The sequence below is a fragment of the Pseudophryne corroboree genome, chromosome 8 (genome assembly GCF_028390025.1).
Source record: "Pseudophryne corroboree isolate aPseCor3 chromosome 8, aPseCor3.hap2, whole genome shotgun sequence".
Lineage (NCBI taxonomy): Eukaryota > Metazoa > Chordata > Amphibia > Anura > Myobatrachidae > Pseudophryne > Pseudophryne corroboree.
Genome location: NC_086451.1, coordinates 358,710,125 through 358,724,869, shown reverse-complemented (window position 1 = coordinate 358,724,869; position 14,745 = coordinate 358,710,125). Strand labels below are relative to the sequence as shown.

Sequence of the window (14,745 nt, the reverse complement as noted above, 5' to 3'; positions counted from 1 at the left end):
TTCCAATAGGCGCATGCAAGGGGCATGAGAACATTGAACCAAGAGAAAGCCTATGCTATGATGCCCCTTCCCACATTTTTGGTTTATATATATATATATATATATATATAAAACACAAAACAAAATTATATATGTATAATTCTCTAGCTTTCTATGTAATATACAACATTTATATATATATATATATATATATATATTTATTATGCACACATATTTACAGAACAGTTAGAAAATGGGTTTAGAAACAAATCCTCTTTATACCACATTTGTGCACTTAACTTGAGAGCTAAATAATGCATTACCATACACAGCTATGCCCAGGATTTAAACCTATAACCTGTTGCATTCCAGTCAAACTCCTTACTCGTTGGTCTATTTGATCCTGCATAAAAACTATGAGATTTCTAACAATATGAAGCTACTTGTACTGTGTAAAAAAATTATCAGCATTGCAATTCAGCAGATCCATGGAACAGTCACACATCCAGTCCCTTGCAGCCACACACTACATAGATCTGCTCAGCTGCAATGCTGATAATTTTTTCACAAAGTGCAAGGTAAGCTTCAAATACTTAGATTTCTCTAGCTTAGAATTATCTAGCTTTCTATGTAAGGGCAGATAGCTCAATGAATAAAGTGTCCGACTACAACGCCAAAGGCAATTGGTTTGAATCCTGGGTATGTCAGCATCTTGAAATTTAACAAAGGACAGTGTGACTGAATAACAAAGAGCTATCAAGTTAAGTTCATGAATGTTGTATAGGAATCAGCGACGGAAGGGGTGGGAGTAGCAGACAGGGGCGGTCAGGAGATGCTGGGCTTCAAGAAGGGGGGGAAAACTGCAAGTGAAAGTAATTAAAACAGATAATTGACAGGTGCTGACAACAGCGCCAATACCCTGCAGCGCTATGTGCAGTGCTCCCTCTACACACACCTAGTTACGGCCTGGCTCCTTCAGTTTGGTGTTAGTAGCCTTCACATCTGCCATTAGGGGTTTTTAATCAGCATGTGCTCCTGCATTACATATAAGAATGGGCACTATTACAGGTAAGGCCTGGATACATAGATATCAGGGCCGGTTCTAGACCTGCATTTTTTCTTTTTCCATTATGGTACTAGATGTCTCAGGATGGTCGCACCTCTTGGTATGTTTAAAACTAGGCTGTGCAGTCCAAGTCCCCCCCACCCCCTCCTTATCCTTTAGAGCTAGTAATGTATATAAATATATTCAAAAAATATACTGCATTAATAGTGCAAATACAAAATCACTCTAATCAAGGAGTAAATATATATCGGGAAGTCCTTCTAAATCTGATAAGGTGACATAGCATGATTTTAGATTTGCTTGTATAATCCTGCTGGTTTATTAATACGTTTGGCCACATTAATATCAATGGAAAGCAAGAATAACTAGTTGAAAATTGGGCTCCTGCAGTCCTCCAGCTGTTGGTGAATTATCAATGTCCTGTCTTGTTTTTCTAGTTAACTGATAGTGACAGTGTCATGAAATGCTCCCTATACCATCAAATTACAATGTATAGTACAGTCTTGGACAGCTTTATGATTTGGGTTTGGCAAGGCATACTGTAATGCGTGCAGAGTACACTGCAGCAGCTGGAGAACCACAGGCTGCCTTCCTCTATTCATGTGTCTACTGGTCTTATGAGCTATATACTGTAAGTTTTGTGGTTACTTCTGTACTGCAATCACAGCTGGAGAAACAGTATAACAATAACTCTCCAAAGCTCAAAAAACATTACAGAATTGTTTGCTTGCATACTGTATTCCTGGTTATGGAACATACATAGTAAAACAGTGCGCTACACCAGTGTGTTTGTGCACAGCAGTGTGTTTACCCTGGTCTGTTACTAGCTTCCTCTTCTGTAATTGCAAATTGCCGTACACTGGAAGTGATCAGACAGAATTATCAGCTGGTGTTCATGCATCTTTACTATGCCATAACTCATAGCCACCAAGAAAAATGCCTGGTCCCGGGATAAAGAGGGCATTTACATATCATGGCCCCCATTTATTAAGCCTTGGAAAGTGATAAATAGCACGATGATAAAGTACCAACCAACCAGCTCCTAATTGACATGTTACAGGCTGTGTTTGAAAAATGACTGGTTGGTGCTTTATCACAGTGCTATCTATCACTCTCCAAGGCTTGATAAATCTGGGCCATGTAGGGAAATGCCACGCTGCAGTTGTGCACTACTGAAGAGGAGTGGTCATGCCATGTTGGGGAAGGTGTACCCACAGACAGGACCTTGACTCTTTGTAACCGCTCCCTTCCTGGCACTCCTGTTTATATCTATACTCAAAATGTGTTTCCAGTTTACATGCAGTGGGGAATTATTTGGAAGCTCATTCATGGAGACAGAGGGCGGGATGTATTACTAGAGATGTGCACCGGAAATTTTTCGGGTTTTGTGTTTTGGTTTTGGGTTCGGTTCCGCGGCCGTGTTTTGGGTACGAACGCGTTTTGGCAAAACCTCACCGAATTTTTTTTGTCGGATTCGGGTGTGTTTTGGATTCGGGTGTTTTTTTTAAAAAACCCTAAAAAACAGCTTAAATCATAGAATTTGGTGGTCATTTTGATCCCAAAGTATTATTAACCTCAATAACCATAATTTCCACTCATTTTCAGTCTATTCTGAACACCTCACACCTCACAATATTATTTTTAGTCCAAAAATTTGCACCGAGGTCGCTGGATGGCTAAGCTAAGCGACCCAAGTGGCCGACACAAACACCTGGCCCATCTAGGAGTGGCACTGCAGTGTCACGCAGGATGGCCCTTCCAAAAAATACTCCCCAAACAGCACATGACGCAAAGAAGAAAAAAAAGAGGCGCAATGAGGTAGCTGTGTGAGTAAGCTAAGCGACCCTAGTGGCCGACACAAACACCTGGCCCATCTAGGAGTGGTACTGCAGTGTCACGCAGGATGGCCCTTCCAAAAAACACTCCCCAAACAGCACATGGCGCAAAGAAGAAAAAAAAGAGGCGCAATGAGGTAGCTGTGTGACTAAGCTCAGCGACCCAAGTGGCCGACACAAACACCTGGCCCATCTAGGAGTGGCACTGCAGTGTCACGCAGGATGGCCCTTCCAAAAAATACTCCCCAAACAGCACATGACGCAAAGAAGAAAAAAAAGAGGCGCAATGAGGTAGCTGTGTGAGTAAGCTAAGCGACCCTAGTGGCCGACACAAACACCTGGCCCATCTAGGAGTGGCACTGCAGTGTCACGCAGGATGGCCCTTCCAAAAAACACTCCCCAAACAGCACATGACGCAAAGAAAAATGATTGAAAAAAGAGGTGCAAGATGGAATTGTCCTTGGGCCCTCCCACCCACCCTTATGTTGTATAAACAGGACATGCACACTTTAACCAACCCATCATTTCAGTGACAGGGTCTGCCACACGACTGTGACTGAAATGACGGGTTGGTTTGGACCCCTACCAAAAAAGAAGCAATTAATCTCTCCTTGCACAAACTGGCTCTACAGAGGCAAGATGTCCACCTCCTCCTCATCGTCCGATTCCTCACCCCTTTCACTGTGTACAACCCCCTCCTCACAGATTATCAATTCGTCCCCACTGGAATCCACCATCTCAGCTCCCTGTGTACTTTGTGGAGGCAATTGCTGCTGGTCAATGTCTCCACGGAGGAATTGATTATAATTCATTTTAATGAACATCATCTTCTCCACATTTTCTGGAAGTAACCTCGTACGCCGATTGCTGACAAGGTGAGCGGCGGCACTAAACACTCTTTCGGAGTACACACTTGTGGGAGGGCAACTTAGGTAGAATAAAGCCAGTTTCTGCAAGGGCCTCCAAATTGCCTCTTTTTCCTGCCAGTATACGTACGGACTGTCTGACGTGCCTACTTGGATGCGGTCACTCATATAATCCTCCACCATTCTTTCAATGGAGAGAGAATCATATGCAGTGCCAGTAGACGAAATGTCCGTAATCGTTGGCAGGTCCTTCAGTCCGGACCAGATGTCAGCATCAGCAGTCGCTCCAGACTGCCCTGCATCACCGCCAGCGGGTGGGCTCGGAATTCTGAGCCTTTTCCTCGCACCCCCAATTGCGGGAGAATGTGAAGGAGGAGCTGTTGACCGATCAAGTTCCACTTGACTTGATAATTTTCCCACCAGCAGGTCTTTGAACCCCTGCAGACTTGTGTCTGCCGGAAAGAGAGATCCAACGTAGGTTTTAAATCTAGGATCGAGCACGGTGGCCAAAATGTAGTGCTCTGATTTCAACAGATTGACCACCCATGAATCCTGGTTAAGCGAATGAAGGGCTCCATCCACAAGTCCCACATGCCTAGCGGAATCGCTATGTCTTAGCTCCTCCTTCAATGTCTCCAGCTTCTTCTGCAAAAGCCTGATGAGGGGAATGACCTGACTCAGGCTGGCAGTGTCTGAACTGACTTCACGTGTGGCAAGTTCAAAAGGTTGCAGAACCTTGCACAACGTTGAAATCATTCTCCACTGCGCTTGAGACAGGTGCATTCCACCTCCTTTGCCTATATCGTGGCCAGATGTATAGGCTTGAATGGCCTTTTGCTGCTCCTCCATCCTCTGAAGCATATAGAGGGTTGAATTCCACCTCGTTACCACTTCTTGCTTCAGATGATGGCAGGGCAGGTTCAGGCGTTTTTGGTGTTGCTCCAGTCTTCTGTACGTTGTGCCTGTACGCCGAAAGTGTCCCGCAATTCTTCTGGCCACCGACAGCATCTCTTGCACGCCCCTCTCGTTTTTTAAATAATTCTGCACCACCAAATTCAAGGTATGTGCAAAACATGGGACGTGTTGGAATTTGCCCAGATATAATGCACGCACAATATTGCTGGCGTTGTCCGATGCCACAAATCCACAGGAGAGTCCAATTGGGGTAAGCCATTCTGCGATGATCTTCCTCAGTTGCCGTAAGAGGTTTTCAGCTGTGTGCGTATTCTGGAAAGCGGTGATACAAAGCGTAGCCTGCCTAGGAAAGAGTTGGCGTTTGCGAGATGCTGCTACTGGTGCCGCCGCTGCTGTTCTTGCGGCGGGAGTCAATACACCTACCCAGTGGGCTGTCACAGTCATATAGTCCTGAGTCTGCCCTGCTCCACTTGTCCACATGTCCGTGGTTAAGTGGACATTGGGTACAACTGCATTTTTTAGGACACTGGTGAGTATTTTTCTGAGGTCTGTGTACATTTTCGGTATCGCCTGCCTAGAGAAATGGAACCTAGATGGTATTTGGTACTTGGGACACAGTACCTCAATCAAGTCTATAGTTGGCTCTGAAGTAATGATGGATACCGGAACCACGTTTCTCACCGCCCAGGATGCCAAGGCCTCAGTTATCCGCTTTGCAGCAGGATGACTGCTGTGATATTTCATCTTCCTCGCAAAGGACTGTTGGACAGTCAATTGCTTGGTGGAAGTAGTAAAAGTGGTCTTACGACTTCCCCTCTGGGATGACCATCGACTCCCAGCAGCAACAACAGCAGCGCCAGCAGCAGTAGGCGTTACACTCAAGGATGCATCGGAGGAATCCCAGGCAGGAGAGGACTCGTCAGAATTGCCAGTGACATGGCCTGCAGGACTATTGGCATTCCTGGGGAAGAAGGAAATTGACACTGAGGGAGTTGGTGGGGTGGTTTGCGTGAGCTTGGTTACAAGAGGAAGGGATTTACTGGTCAGTGGACTGCTTCCGCTGTCGCCCAAAGTTTTTGAACTTGTCACTGACTTATGATGAATGCGCTGCAGGTGACGTATAAGGGAGGATGTTCCGAGGTGGTTAACCTCCTTACCCCTACTTATTACAGCTTGACAAAGGCAACACACGGCTTGACACCTGTTGTCCGCATTTCTGTTGAAATACTTCCACACCGAAGAGCTGATTTTTTTGGTATTTTCACCAGGCATGTCAATGGCCATATTCCTCCCACGGACAACAGGTGTCTCCCCGGGTGCCTGACTTAAACAAACCACCTCACCATCAGAATCCTCCTTGTCAATTTCCTCCCCAGCGCCAGCAATACCCATATCCTCCTCATCCTGGTGTACTTCAACACTGACATCTTCAATCTGACTATCAGGAACTGGACTGCGGGTGCTCCTTCCAGCACTTGCAGGTGTCGTGCAAATGGTGGAAGGCGCATGCTCTTCACGTCCAGTGTTGGGAAGGTCAGGCATCGCAACCGACACAATTGGACTCTCCTTGTGGATTTGTGATTTCGAAGAACGCACAGTTCTTTGCTGTGCTTTTGCCAGCTTAAGTCTTTTCATTTTTCTAGCGAGAGGCTGAGTGCTTCCATCCTCATGTGAAGCTGAACCACTAGCCATGAACATAGGCCAGGGCCTCAGCCGTTCCTTGCCACTCCGTGTGGTAAATGGCATATTGGCAAGTTTACACTTCTCCTCCGACGATTTTAATTTAGATTTTTGAGTCCTTTTTTTACTGATCTTTTTGTGTTTTGGATTTTACATGCTCTGTACTATGACATTGGGCATCGGCCTTGGCAGACGACGTTGATGGAATTTCATCGTCTCGGCCATGACTAGTGGCAGCAGCTTCAGCACGAGGTGGAAGTGGATCTTGATCTTTCCCTATTTTTGGAACCTCAACATTTTTGTTCTCCATATTTTAATAGGCACAACTAAAAGGCACCTCAGGTAAACAATGGAGATGGATGGATACTAGTGTACTTATGGATGACGAGTGACTGACGACACAGAGGTAGCTACAGCCGTGGACTACCGTACTGCGTCTGCTAGTATAGAGATGATAATTAATGATATAAAAAAAATATATATATAACTACTGTAGGTATATATAATATAATGACGGACCTGGTGGACACTGTCAGCAGACTGCTAAACTACTAGTATGAAGAAGATAGAAAAAAAAACCCCACCACAGGTAGGTAGGTATACAATTATGGACGAGTGACGACACAGAGGTAGGTACAGCCGTGGCCTACCGTACTGCGTCTGCTAGTATAGATAATATACTAAATATATTACTACTGTAGGTATATAATATAATGACGGACCTGGTGGACACTGTCAGCAGACTCCTAAACTACTAGTATGAAGAAGATAGAAAAAAAAACCCCACCACACGTAGGTATACAATTATGGACGAGCACTGACGACACAGAGATAGCCACAGCCGTGGACTACCGTACTGCGTCTGCTAGTATAGATAATATACTAAATATATTACTACTGTAGGATTATAATGACGGACCTGGTGGACACTGTCAGCAGACTCCTAAACTACTAGTATGAAGAAGATAGAAAAAAAAACCCCACCACAGGTAGGTAGGTATACAATTATGGACGAGCACTGACGACACAGAGATAGCCACAGCCGTGGACTACCGTACTGCGTCTGCTAATATAGAGATGATAAAGATGATAGAGATGAAAAAAATATATATAACACTACTGTAGGTAAATATTTATATAATATAATGAATGACGGACCTGCTGGACACTGTCAGGAGAATGCGTTTATACTATAGAATAAAAAAAAAACACCACAGGAGTGTTTAACTTTTTCAGGCAGACAATATACTGGTGGTCACTGGCAGCAAAAGTGTGCACTGTACTCCTGCTATAACTGCACCCCAGTCTCCCCCACAATTCAGCTGTGTGAGCAGTGAGCACTCAGCACAGTCAGATATACATAGATGATATATCATGCAGCACACTGAGGCTGAGCACAGATATGGTATGTGACTGTGTATCGTTTTTTTTCAGGCAGAGAACGGATTATAAATAAAACTGGTGGTCACTATCAGCAAAACTCTGCACTGTACTGAGTACTCCTAATGCTCCCCAAAATTAGTAAATCAAGTGTCTCTCTAATCTATTCTAAACGGAGAGGACGCCAGCCACGTCCTCTCCCTATCAATCTCAATGCACGTGTGAAAATGGCGGTGACGCGCGGCTCCTTATATAGAATCCGAGTCTCGCGAGAATCCGACAGCGGGGTGATGACGTTCGGGCGCGCTCGGGTTAACCGAGCAAGGCGGGAGGATCCGAGTCTGCTCGGACCCGTGCAAAAAAGGCTGAAGTTCGGGCGGGTTCGGATTCCGAGGAACCGAACCCGCTCATCTCTATGTATTACCGCTGCGATGTTGATTGCATATGTACTAACATATGCGATCAACATCGCGATGCGGTGACGGAGGCGATACCTGTTAGGTGGTCTGCGGGGGGTCTCCGTCACCTCCCAGGGGTCCCCACACTGGCTAGACGCCGGGAAGCAGCAGCAGGCTGCCCCCGGCACCTCCTCCTCCCCCCTGCAGCCGGAAGGACGTCCGGCTGCGTTGCTAGGGGGAGGAGGAGACTACCTTTCGGGTCCAGGGCAGCCTGGAGGAAGGTAAGTCGGGGGGAAGGGGGGTCGGCGTCTGCGGCGGTGTCGGCGGGTTGCGGCGGTCAGCAAAAAGAAGCCCATAGGCTTCTATAGGGTATCGCCATCCAGAGATGGCGATACCCTGGATGCCGAAAACGCGGCAGTAGGGTGTTAGTAAATATGAAAATGCGGTAAAACCCTCGTTTTCGGGGGTTTTACCGCATTTTTGCTTTGGTACATCCTGCCCAGAGTGTAATGCATTATGGCTTACAGCATCTGAAAATGTATCATATATCCCATTGTTGCACACATATGCCTATGTAGTCACTTGTAACTTCTTTTTTTTAATTCTACTGTCAGATCACGCACTTTACACGCCCAGGTGTGTGTTTCAAGACAAGGCCATAATAGGTATTTAAATGTGACCGCTGCTTGCAGGGTCTCTAGAAAGGTACCCTGCAGCCTGGAGATCTGCCTCAGATTAGGGATGGACATCGGTTTCTGATGGATTGCAACCATTCATCCGATGTTAGCGATTTCACTATTTGATGGCAGCTTTCCGATGGTAGCCGCCGTCGAATGGTGTGGATGCGATGGATATCCGATGTTAAAATACAGCTGAATTCAGCTGTTTAACGTCGGAATGGCCACAGGTAGCTTTTGTGCATGTGCAAACAGGATTATTTTGTGTATGCGAAAGTCATATGAATACTTTTTCCATTTAATTCTATTGATGTGACGGTTAGTTCCGATCACATCAAAAGGGGATACGTCATTAGGTCACACTTAGGTCGACAGTCATTAGGTCAACCGCTACTGGTCGACATGCATAAGGTCAACATGGTCACTAGGGCGACATGTACTAGATCGACATGGAAAAGGGTCGACATGGGTTTTTCACACTTTTTTAACTTTTTCATACTTTACGAGCCACGTGGACTACGATTGGGAACAGTAACCTGTGCCTAGTGCAGCGAGGCACCCTGCCCAAAGCATGGCAAGTGAAGCGAGCCATGCGCTGGGACACGGTGCACTAATTGGGGTTCCCCGTCACTTTACTTAGAAAACGACACCTAAAAAAAGAAAAGAAAAAAAACTCATGTCGACCTTTTTCCTAATGACTGTCGGCCTAAGTGTGGTCGACCTAATGACCCATACCCATCAAAACTTTGATGCTGGGATTCTGATGTTCATCCCTACCTCACATATGACCAGCACATCCTTAGAACACAGCAAGCTCTCCTGGTCCGGCCTCCTCTGTGTCACGCTGCGTCAGATGTGCAGGGGGTGTGATTATCCCAGGGTGTAATATTTCCTTTCTACAGCACTGTTTCCGGGCAATGGGAGAAATCTCTAAGGGGGTAATTCAGAGTTGATCGCAGCAGCAAATTTGTTAGCAGTTAGGCAAAACTACTGCACTGCAGGGGAGGGGGGCAGATATAACATGTGCAGAGAGAGTTAGATTTGGGTGGGGTGTGTTCAAACTGAAATCTACATTGCAATGTAAAAATAAAGTAGCCAGTATTTACCCTGCACAGAAACAAAATAACCCACCCAAATCTAACTCTCTCTGCACATGTTATATCTGCCCCACCTGCAGTGCACATGGGCCCTCATTCCGAGTTGATCGGTCGCAAGGCGAATTTAGCAGAGTTACACACGCTAAGCCGCCGCCTACTGGGAGTGAATCTTAGCTTCTTAAAATTGCGAACGATGTATTCGCAATATTGCGATTACTAACTACTTAGCAGTTTCAGAGTAGCTCCAGACTTACTCTGCCTGTGCGATCATTTCAGTGCTTGTCGTTCCTGGTTGACGTCACAAACACACCCAGCGTTCGCCCAGGCACTCCCACCGTTTCTCCGGCCACTCCTGCGTTTTTTCCGGAAACGGTAGCGTTTTCAGCCACACGCCCCTGAAACGCTGTGTTTCCGCCCAGTAACACCCATTTCCTGTCAATCACATTACGATCGCCGGAGCGAAGAAAAAGCCGTGAGTAAAAATACTTTCATCATAGTAAAGTTACTTGGCGCAGTCGCAGTGCGAACATTGCGCATGCGTACTAAGCGGATTTTCACTGCGATGCGATGAAAAATACCGAGCGAACAACTCGGAATGAGGGCCATGGTTTTGCCCAATTGCTAACAAATTTGCTGCTGCGATCAACTCTGAATTACCCCCCAAGTGCGTACTTGAGAGGGGGTGTGGAAAGAAGGGGGTGGCAGAGTGGAAAAGATATTAGTATAGGGGAGAAGCATTGTGTTGTCAGCAGAAATTTGGGTTCTGCTGTGTATCGCCAACTGAGATACAGAAGAGAGAATGTGATAGACATTTGATGATCACTTACTCACATCTTTGTGCTATACACATAAGAAATATTTGCGTTTGCAATATAATATACATATATATGTGTCATTATCACAGTAGGGGAAGCAAAAATGTGGGATTTTGAAATTTGGATGAGGGATACTCTACCTGTATATATATATATATACAATAAAGCACTTGTGGGCTGACCAAGGAGGTCATCATAACCCTGACCTCCGTTATACAGTGCCTGTTTTCTCACCACTGTAGAGTGAGGGGGGTGGAGCCACGATGACGCGATTGTGCCATCACGTCTCCCAGACAGCCCACCTGCATGCTGGCTGTGCCCCCTATGCAGTGAGGAGGAGGGGGCAGCCAAGTCGTTAAGTGTGTATTGCAGTGAGTGCCCAATAGGCGGTGGTAGACAAGCTTAATAGGTGGTGCTAGGCACACCCCTCCCACGGTGCACACCCTAATAAAATGCTCTGCGCACGCCAATGTGTTTCAATCTTTCTCTTCAACCTATGGGCCGGATGTATTGCAGTCCGAGTTTGGCGCCTGTGCGGGATGCCGGTCAAACGCTGACTATATTTTTAAAGGGGCAATAACTTACAAGGCAAAACCATGCCTTGTAGGTGATTGCCCCTTTAAAAAATGTCCGCGTTCGGCCAGCATCTCGGGCAGCATTGCATCCTGTCCCCATGCATGAAAGCACTACCACTGGCAACAATACCTGCTATCAGCGCCAGTAATTCCTGCTGGCTGTATAATGCTTATATCACTGCAAGCTAAGTTACTAAAGATGATTTTACTCAGCCTCCAAAAGATTTGCTAGTACTTCATAAATAGGCCTCTTAGCTGTGCAAGACAAGAAATGCGCTGCAGACTTTAAGACCCGCTTTATCTCTTATCAACTGTAAAGACAGCTAATCTCTCAGAATAAACTGATAGATTGTAGTTATATGGAACTTACATTGTAGGTTGTAAAAGAAAAAACACAGATGCACCAGTTTAAAAAAAAAAAAAAAAAATCTAAGAAATTGTTATAGAGAAAGCAATTACTGTATGCACTAATCTCTCCATATAATTGATACAGGGAGTACAACAACTACATATACAGTATGGATGGTGTAATGGTTAGCATTACTGCCTCACAGCAATGAGATCATGGGTTCAATTCCCACCATGGCCCTAACTGTGTGGAGTTTGCATTTTCTCCCCGTACTTGCGTGGGTTTCCTCCCACAATCCCAAAATATACTGGTAAATTAATTCTCTTCCAACAAAAATTAACCCTAGCATGAATGTGGGCGCGTGTACATGTGATAGGGAATATAGATTGTAAGCTCCACTGTGGCAGGGACTGATGTGAATGGCCAAATATTCTCTGTAAAGCGCTGCGGAATATGTGTGCGCTATATAAATAACTGGTACTAATAATAATATACAGTATATATAGACAGATGTACAGTATATATAGTGTTTTTGGGACACTATACAGAACCATGATGTCATACCGCAGTCCTTAGAATCTTTTACACCGTACTACAGACTCCTACACTAAAGATCTGACTATCTACAGTTTTCCAAATGATCATATTTCATGGGCTCATATGAATTTATGACTTGGCCACTGATCTGTTTTCTATGAGATACTCTATGCTCATGTAACAAATTTGAAAAGGCAGCGGCCAAATAGCCTGATATCGTTAGGAAATAGTCATTTCTCTAAAGCAATGATGAAATGATCTGTTCTGATGACTGCAATCCGTGCTAATATCCGCAGAATGACTTCTGTTACCTACAGCAAGAACACAGACAAGAGTTTGACTCCCTCTACTGACGCTGCTGTGTGATGCTGACTTTGGCAAGCAGGTAATAAAAGGGCACTTTAATTAGCAGCGAATGACATTCCTGTACTTTACTGTGGTCCAGAGAAAGAGAACTACATTAGTTCCTGTTCAAAGTAAACTGTGAGCCATAGATCAACTTTAAGATCTGGATTGGTATTCTGATCATGTATAGTCTATAGTGGTTGTAATACTCAGGGTATAGGCAGCCAGAGAGCTGTTTTGTTTTCTATACAATGTGACATGCATTATACGAGGGATACACAATGTGCTATTATGCCAAGGTATTTCTCATTGTGCTCTATTTATCCAATCACCTGTCACAGTGTCTCCCCCTATACCGTACCTGGTGCAATGTATAGTGACTGCTACCGTAATTACACATTGCCATGCAGCTTTAGCAATAATAACATCAATGTGTATCCATCAGAAAGTAATATCGGTGGCACTTTGAAGCTGCACTAATCAAACAGCTTTATAAGCACAATTACATGCCAGAAGCTCTTCAAATATCAAAATTTGCAGATATTTATATATATATATATATATATATATATATATTTCTCTCTGTCTATATATCTATCTATATATCTATCTATATATCTATATATATGATATGAATATTTTTTATATGTATATATATTTATATTCTTATAAATATATATACATCTATCTATAAATCTATCTATCTTATATCTATAGTGATATTTATAATATATATATAGATATATAGATAGATAGATATAGATAGATATAGATGTATATCTATTCAGTATACAGTAGTGAACCCTAATAAAAACTCTCACTCCAAGCAATGTGACCAGAGGTATTCTTGACATAATAATACAACTGATACAGTATACAGCGATCATGCAATACACAGCTCCAGTACAGCACACGCCTCTGCAAAGTGAGTTGAACTATTCATGTGGCCCCTATAATGCTGCCAGTGGCCCTTTAATAAAGAATGCATTCCAAACCATTCACGAAAACTGAACTCATCAGTCATACTGTATGTCAGCGGCTAGTGTCATGAGATCACCCCTTCTATAGAATGTCTCTACAAAGGAATCTAGAAATGGACAATTTTGTGCATTCCATAACCAGAAACAGAGTAATTACAAAAACAGAAAGGGAAAACTTTACAGGAGGTGAATATGCCAGAATGTACCAGATACGTGACTGTAGATGAGTGAGAGGAATGGCTGAGCTGCAGCTCACGATACATAGCACATTGCTATAACTATTAATTCTGGCATACAGGTGAGACTGGTGCTATTGGAATAGCTAATAGAACGCTGTGCCCTGCAGTATGCCCCTCACACACTGCCATGAGTGATGCACCATCCAGCCCCAGCAGCTGCAGTTAGCTGATTGTGTGCACTCTGCCTCTGGGAAATAAAGCTCTGTATTTTCAGTTATAAAGGGGACTTACCTGTAGACACCCAGAAAGTGAGCCATTCATCCATTCATTACACCTGCCTCCTCATCCTTCCTCTGAATGGAGTCATTTCTCTTCTCTCTGAGTTCTCCAAAGCCTCTCTGCTTGTGATACAGTGCAGACTGTAATCCCTCTGAGAACAGCCCAGTCTACTATCTTGTATCCTGCACAGAAAAATGCAGCTTTACCCGGATCTCATCTCTCTTGCACTTCAGAGTCCTCAGATCTGGTGTGAATTGTGGATAACATGGGAGATAGGGGAGACCTGTTTCTCCTGCAGGCTGGAGACAAACTATAGGGGGCTACAGCTTTCATGCCACCAGCCCAAACTGCCCCCTCCTGCTAACTGCTGCTGATTTGCTCTAGTCGTTCATGTATCTATCTGCAGAATGATCCTCACCAAGTGCTGCCCCACTGAAAAGCCAGGTACACTCATAACCTTCCCTGACATCCACTGAGCCATCTACACAGCTGCAACAAAGGGAAGAGAGTCCAACTGTGTTTTCTGCAATCAATTTTGATAAATATTAATGTCAGTTTTTTGTGTTTTCAGATATCACTAGCTGTGAACCTAAGGCGATTCCAATGCTCTCTTGCCTTGGGTATCTTCCAAAACTAGCCTTGACAGCAAAGTGATTTAAAAGCCATTGTGGAGCTCACTGCTTGCATACATAATATTAGGAAATCTAGCATATCCAAGACAATTTCAGGATCACACTTCCTGGGAAAAGGTGACCAACATGTCTGGGCTGTTTCATTGCATATGGCAATACAT

General features: G+C 44.4%; 1 protein-coding gene across 1 annotated transcript in view; it reads right to left on the bottom strand.

Annotated features, from left to right (window-relative positions):
* HTR2C (5-hydroxytryptamine receptor 2C) overlaps positions 1 to 14,429 on the bottom strand; it is a 1,161,087-nt gene extending 1,146,658 nt beyond the window's left edge. Inside the window, exon 1 of the mRNA XM_063937528.1 lies at positions 13,965 to 14,429. The gene's annotated coding sequence lies outside the window, so the exon portion shown is untranslated. The remainder of the gene's footprint in view (positions 1 to 13,964) is intronic.
* Between the last annotated feature and the right edge of the window lie 316 nt (positions 14,430 to 14,745).